Below are 8,298 nucleotides of genomic sequence, written 5' to 3' on the forward strand. Positions count from 1 at the left end.
ATTATAAGTCAAAAAGTGTTCTACAATGATCACCAGTCATTCAATATTTATTTGATACCAAAAATACCTAAATATTCTACATATTTTGAAAGTTACACTCATGCGTAGGAACTATTTTGTGTTAAATATGTACTACTTTCTGGTATGTGCTTTCTGGCCGTGCCCGAATTAGTGGTGTTACACCTATAATAGAATTTAACTTGCTATAATGACTTCAGCATTACTTTATTTCATTCTATGATCTATTGCAAGCAATAAAAAAACATATAAAGCTTTAGTCCAAATACTATTTTACTAATTTTAAGCTCAAATTGGACTGGTAGTAACATATGGGTTATTCAAAGAAAACAGCATATGCTTATTACCAATGGCCAATATACTTTTTTTCATTCTCAATATCATTGTTCTATTTATTAATTTCTATTAGGAAAGCAATGTGCTTACCAATAGTCATCTGTTTATCAGAGGTTTTTCATTTAATAAAAATATATTGGTTCAAACCTATGACATAATTAAGAATATTGTCCCCCCTTTTTTCCTCAAATTGGAAAAGGGACATTTTTGGTATAAACCATACTTCTGTGGTACAACATAGATTATTAAGAGCAATTTATATATCCCTCAGCTGGATAACTTGCTAAACTGGTTCAAAAATGCATGTACAGTGAGATTTTGGAATTCTTATATGAGTATATACCAATAGCCTAGATTGTAAAAGACTACCATAAGAAAACCAATAAAACTTGAAAAATCATAGGATTAATTGACCAAAAGCTAGTTTTTTACCATGAACAGGTCATAATATACATGTTTTATTGATTTCAATCCCAAATAATGCAAAAAAAAAAGAAATTGGAGTCAAGTCTTAACTGCATGCATGTTGTATGACCATAAAAGGCTGAAATACCTAATTATGTCATTTTAAGGGCTGAAATTTCCCATAAACAGAATTGTTCATCCAAAAAAGATGATTAAACATGATTACTGACATCAAATATGACTAATTTTCACTGGAATAGGTACAACTTCTAAAAATTGATATTCTGATAATGCTCTGTAATAGGAAGTACACCACTAATGCATGGCCCCATTGCTCTCTATGTTAAATTCCTCAATTTCAAGCAGGCACAGCTCTTTTGCTTTAAGTTCCAATAAGCAGCACTTTATGGTGTCTTGTACTGAAAAAATCAACAAACCTTTAATGGCATATCAGAAAGAACTGGTTCCCGGAACTTCGGATGTACCAAAACAGGTACTTCAGATCTGACAAACAGGCAAAATGTACCCTCTTTTTAAAATTTGATGCAGTTTTTTTAATATTCAAAATTATAAGTCAAAAAGTGTTCTACAATGATCAACAGTCATTCAGTATTTATTTGATACCAAAAATACCTAAATATTCTACATATTTTGAAAGTTACACTCATGCGTATGAACTATTTTGTGTTAAATATGTACTACTTTCTGGTATGTGCTTTCTGGCTGGGCCCGAATTAGTGGTGTTACACCTATAATAGAATTTAACTTGCTATTTTGACTTCAGCATTACTTTATTTCATTCTATGATCTATTGCAAGCAATAAAAAAACATATAAAGCTTTAGTCCAAATACTATTTTACTAATTTTAAGCTCAAATTGGACTGGTAGTAACATATGGGTTATTCAAAGAAAACAGCATATGGATATTACCAATGGCCAATATACTTTTTTTTATTCTCAATATCATTGTTCTATTTATTAATTTCTATAAGGAAATCAATGATCTTACCAATAGTCATCTGTTTATCAGAGGTTTTCCATTTAATAAAAATATATTGGTCCAAACCTATGACATAATTGAGAATATTGTTCCCCTTTTTTCTTCAAATTGGAAAAGGGACGTTTTTACTTCTGTGGTACAACATAGATTATTAAGAGCAATGTATATATCCCTCAGCTGGATAACCAGCTTTAGTCCAACTAGTATTTTACTAATTTTAAGCTGAAATTGGACTGGTAGTAACATATGGGTTATTAAAAAAAACCAGCATATGGATATTACCAATGGCCAATATACTTTTTTTCATTCTCAATATCATTGTTCTATTTATTAATTTCTATTAGGAAAGCAATGTGCTTACCAATAGTCATCTCTTTACCAGAGGTTTTTCATTTAATAAAAATATATTGGTCCAAACCTATGACATAATTGAGAATATTGTTCCCCTTTTTTCTTCAAATTGGAAAAGGGACATTTTTGGTATAAACCATACTTCTGTGGTACAACATAGATTATTAAGAGCAATGTATATATCCCTCAGCTGGATAACTTGCTAAACTGATTCAAAAATGCATGTACAGTGAGATTTTGGAATTCTTATATGAGTATATACCAATAGCCTAGATTGTAAAAGACTACCATAAGAAAACCAATAAAACTTGAAAAATCATAGGATTATTTGACCAATAGCTAGTTTTTTACCATGAACAAGTCATAGTATACATGTTTTATTGATTTCAATCCCAAATAATGCAAAAACAAGAAATTGCAGTCAAGTCTTAACTGCATGCATGTTGTATGACCATAAAAGGCTGAAATACCTAATTATGTCATTTTAAGGGCTGAAATTTCCCATAAACATAATTGTTCATCCAAACAAGATGATTAAACATGATTACTGACATCAAATATGACTAATTTTCACTGGAATAGGTACAACTTTTAAAAATTGATATTCTGATAATGCTCTTTAATAGGAAGTACACCACTAATGCATGGCTCCATTGCTTTCTATGTTAAATTTCTCAATTTCAAGCAGACACAGCTCTTTTGTTTTAAGTTCAAATAAGCAGCACTTTATGGTGTCTTGTACTGAAAAAATCAACATACCTTTAATGGCATATAAGAAAGAACTGGTTCCCGGAACTTCGGATGTACCAAAACAGGTACTTCAGATCTGACAAACAGGCAAAATTACCCTCTTTTTAAAATTTGATGCAGTTTTTTAATATTCAAAATTATAAGTCAAAAAGTGTTCTACAATTATCACCAGTCATTCAATATTTATTTGATACCAAAAATACCTAAATATTCTACATATTTTGAAAGTTACACTCATGCGTAGGAACTATTTTGTGTTAAATATCTACTACTTTCTGGTATGTGCTTTCTGGCCGTGCCCGAATTAGTGGTGTTACACCTATAATAGAGTTTAACTTGCTATATTGACTTCAGCATTACTTTATTTCATTCTATGATCTATTGCAAGCAATAAAAAAACATATAAAGCTTTAGTCCAAATACTATTTTACTAATTTTAAGCTCAAATTGGACTGGTAGTAACATATGGGTTATTCAAAGAAAACAGCATATGGATATTACCAATGGCCAATATACTTTTTTTCATTCTCAATATCATTGTTCTATTTATTAATTTCTATTAGGAAAGCAATGTGCTTACCAATAGTCATCTTTTTACCAGAGGTTTTTCATTTAATAAAAATATATTGGTCCAAACCTATGACATAATTGAGAATATTGTCCCCCTTTTTTCTTCAAATTGGAAAAGTGACATTTTTACTTCTGTGGTACAACATAGATTATTAAGAGCAATGTCTATATCCCTCAGCTGGATAACAAGCTTTAGTCCAAATACTATTTTACTAATTTTAAGCTCAAATTGGACTGGTAGTAACATATGGGTTATTAAAAAAAAACCAGCATATGGATATTACCAATGGCCAATATACTTTTTTTCATTCTCAATATCATTGTTCTATTTATTAATTTCTATTAGGAAAGCAATGTGCTTACCAATAGTCATCTCTTTACCAGAGGTTTTTCATTTAATAAAAATATATTGGTCCAAACCTATGACATAATTGAGAATATTGTCCCCCTTTTTTCTTCAAATTGGAAAAGGGACATTTTTGGTATAAACCATACTTCTGTGGTACAACATAGATTATTAAGAGCAATGTATACATCCCTCAGCTGGATAACATGCTAAACTGATTCAAAAATGCATGTACAGTGAGATTTTGGAATTCTTATATGAGTATATACCAATAGCCTAGATTGTAAAAGACTACCATAAGAAAACCAATAAAACTTGAAAAATCATAGGATTATTTGACCAAGAGCTAGTTTTTTACCATGAACAAGTCATAATATACATGTTTTATTGATTTCAATCCCAAATAATGCAAAAAAAAAAGAAATTGGAGTCAAGTCTTAACTGCATGCATGTTGTATGACCATCAAAGGCTGAAATACCTAATTATGTCATTTTAAGGGCTGAAATTTCCCATAAACAGAATTGTTCAACCAAAAAAGATGATTAAACATGATTACTGACATCAAATATGACTAAATTTCATTGGAATAGGTACAACTTTTAAAAATTGATATTCTGATAATGCTCTGTAATAGGAAGTACACCACTAATGCATGGCCCCATTGCTTTCTATGTTAAATTCCTCAATTTCAAGCAGGCACAGCTCTTTTGTTTTAAGTTCAAATAAGCAGCACTTTATGGTGTCTTATACTGAAAACACCAACATACCTTTAATGGCATATAAGAAAGAACTGGTTCCCGGAATTTCGGATGTACCAAAACAGATACTTCAGATCTGACAAACAGGCAAAATGTACCCTCTTTTTAAAATTTGATGCAGTTTTTTTAATATTAAAAATAATAAGTCAAAAAGTGTTCTACAATGATCACCAGTCAATCAGTATTTATTTGATACCAAAAATACCTAAATATTCTACATATTTTGCAAGTTACACTCATGGGTAGGAACTATTTTGTGTTAAATATGTACTACTTTCTGGTATGTGCTTTCTAGCCAGGCCCGAATTAGTGGTGTTACACCTATAATAGAACTTAACTTGCTATATTGACTTCAGCATTACTTTATTTCATTCCATGATCTATTGCAAGCAATAAAAAAACATATAAAGCTTTAGTCCAAATACTATTTTACTAATTTTAAGCTCAAATTGGACTGGTAGTAACATATGGGTTATTCAAAGAAAACAGCATATGGATATTACCAATGGCCAATATACTTTTTTTCATTCTCAATATCATTGTTCTATTTATTAATTTCTATTAGGAAAGTAATGTGCTTACCAATAGTCATCTCTTTACCAGATGTTTTTCATTTAATAAAAATATATTGGTCCAAACCTATGACATAATTGAGAATATTGTCCCCCTTTTTTTCTTCAAATTGGAAAAGGGACATTTTTGGTATAAACCATACTTCTGTGGTACAACATAGATTATTAAGAGCAATTTATATATCCCTCAGCTGGATAAATTGCTAAACTGGTTCAAAATTGCATGTACAGTGAGATTTTGGAATTCTTATATGAGTATATACCAATAGCCTAGATTGTAAAAGACTACCATAAGAAAACCAATAAAACTTGAAAAATCATAGGATTATTTGACCAAGAGCTAGTTTTTTACCATGAACAAGTCATAATATACATGTTTTATTGATTTCAATCCCAAATAATGCAAAAAAAAAAAGAAATTGGAGTCAAGTCTTAACTGCATGCATGTTGTATGACCATCAAAGGCTGAAATACCTAATTATGTCATTTTAAGGGCTGAAATTTCCCATAAACAGAATTGTTCAACCAAAAAAGATGATTAAACATGATTACTGACATCAAATATGACTAAATTTCATTGGAATAGGTACAACTTTTAAAAATTGATATTCTGATAATGCTCTGTAATAGGAAGTACACCACTAATGCATGGCCCCATTGCTTTCTATGTTAAATTCCTCAATTTCAAGCAGGCACAGCTCTTTTGTTTTAAGTTCAAATAAGCAGCACTTTATGGTGTCTTATACTGAAAACACCAACATACCTTTAATGGCATATAAGAAAGAACTGGTTCCCGGAATTTCGGATGTACCAAAACAGATACTTCAGATCTGACAAACAGGCAAAATGTACCCTCTTTTTAAAATTTGATGCAGTTTTTTTAATATTAAAAATAATAAGTCAAAAAGTGTTCTACAAAGATCACCAGTCAATCAGTATTTATTTGATACCAAAAATACCTAAATATTCTACATATTTTGCAAGTTACACTCATGGGTAGGAACTATTTTGTGTTAAATATGTACTACTTTCTGGTATGTGCTTTCTGGCCAGGCCCGAATTAGTGGTGTTACACCTATAATAGAACTTAACTTGCTATATTGACTTCAGCATTACTTTATTTCATTCCATGATCTATTGCAAGCAATAAAAAAACATATAAAGCTTTAGTCCAAATACTATTTTACTAATTTTAAGCTCAAATTGGACTGGTAGTAACATATGGGTTATTCAAAGAAAACAGCATATGGATATTACCAATGGCCAATATACTTTTTTTCATTCTCAATATCATTGTTCTATTTATTAATTTCTATTAGGAAAGTAATGTGCTTACCAATAGTCATCTCTTTACCAGATGTTTTTCATTTAATAAAAATATATTGGTCCAAACCTATGACATAATTGAGAATATTGTCCCCCTTTTTTTCTTCAAATTGGAAAAGGGACATTTTTGGTATAAACCATACTTCTGTGGTACAACATAGATTATTAAGAGCAATTTATATATCCCTCAGCTGGATAAATTGCTAAACTGGTTCAAAATTGCATGTACAGTGAGATTTTGGAATTCTTATATGAGTATATACCAATAGCCTAGATTGTAAAAGACTACCATAAGAAAACCAATAAAACTTGAAAAATCATAGGATTATTTGACCAAGAGCTAGTTTTTTACCATGAACAAGTCATAATGTACATGTTTTATTGATTTCAATCCCAAATAATGCAAAAAAAAAAACAAATTGGAGTCAAGTCTTAACTGCATGCATGTTGTATGACCATCAAAGGCTGAAATACCTAATTATGTCATTTTAAGGGCTGAAATTTCCCATAAACAGAATTGTTCTTCCAAAAAAGATGATTAAACATGATTACTGACATCAAATATGACTAATTTTCATTGGAATAGGTACAACTTCTAAAAATAGATATATAAAATCCTCCTGTCCTTCACACCAAAAGAGACAGAATAAGTGTATAAATGAAAGAGATTGAAATAAAAAAAAGGAATGTGTTTAGCATACTGGACATACCAATGCACCGGGGGACGTTATTTGTTTGATGCGATTTATTTATCTATTTAAGTCATGTTCTAGAAAAACACTGATGACTACATTTTTCTGACTTTAAACTTATTTATCATCTATTGGTGGGTTATTTAAGAAGCCATACTAATTGTCTCTTTTCCATTTTTTTCACACATTGTTGTCAATATAATGGAATTCAATGCGACTGTCATATAAGTTCAGGATTAGCTAGCTATAAAACTAGGTTTAATCAACCATTTTTTACTCAAGGAACTGCCTGTACCAAGTCAGGAAATGACAGTTGTTTTCCATTCGTTAGATGTGTTTGAGCTTTGGATTTATAATGGACTTCCCACTTTGAATTTCCCATGCAGTTCGGTGTTTTTGTTATTTTACACTTAACCAGCCGACCTACTTTAAGGAATACAATTTGTCCTTATTGTGTGCTCATTTTGAATATGCCACTGATCTTTAAGCGAAAAAGTTAGAATAATCAATCTTTAGAAATATTATTCTATATGGTTACTCGAAGATAAAATGCAATGTCACATAAATCTTGTGAACCCAAAAGTTGACTTTGGCTAAAGAGAAATGGTCTACTGGACTTCGGATAGGTATTAAAAACGTTGCCAAAGTGAGGAGTCTGTTTGGTTGCATGGGATGCAGAAATGTGGTATGATTGCTATTGAGACAACTCTCAACTAGAGACCGCATGTCATATCAGTTATCAACAATAGGTTACAATACGGCCTTCAACAAAAAGCAAAATATACACTGCACAGTAAGCTATATGACAAATTTAAATTAATTCAAACAAAAAAATTAACGGTCTAAAATAAATATAAAAAAAAATAATTAAACGAAAAATAAATATGATATATAACAACAAACGACAACCACTGAATTACAAGTTATTGACTTAGGAAAGACACGTACATCATGTGGTGGGGTTGAACATGTTTACTGGCGTCAAACCCTCCCCCTCACCTAGTACAGATGAGTAACAGTACGACATGATATCAAACTATAAAAATCAATTGGAATGCCCCAAAGGGAGACTAGGGAATAGAAACATGGTCACGACAGGTCATCTTCGGGCTGGCAGTAAAACCCTCGCTAAAGTGGGGCGTTCGTTTGGCTGTGCGGGATGTCTCAAGTAC

Source organism: Mytilus californianus, unplaced genomic scaffold, assembly GCF_021869535.1.
Source record: "Mytilus californianus isolate M0D057914Y unplaced genomic scaffold, xbMytCali1.0.p SCAF_62, whole genome shotgun sequence".
Classification (NCBI taxonomy): domain Eukaryota; kingdom Metazoa; phylum Mollusca; class Bivalvia; order Mytilida; family Mytilidae; genus Mytilus; species Mytilus californianus.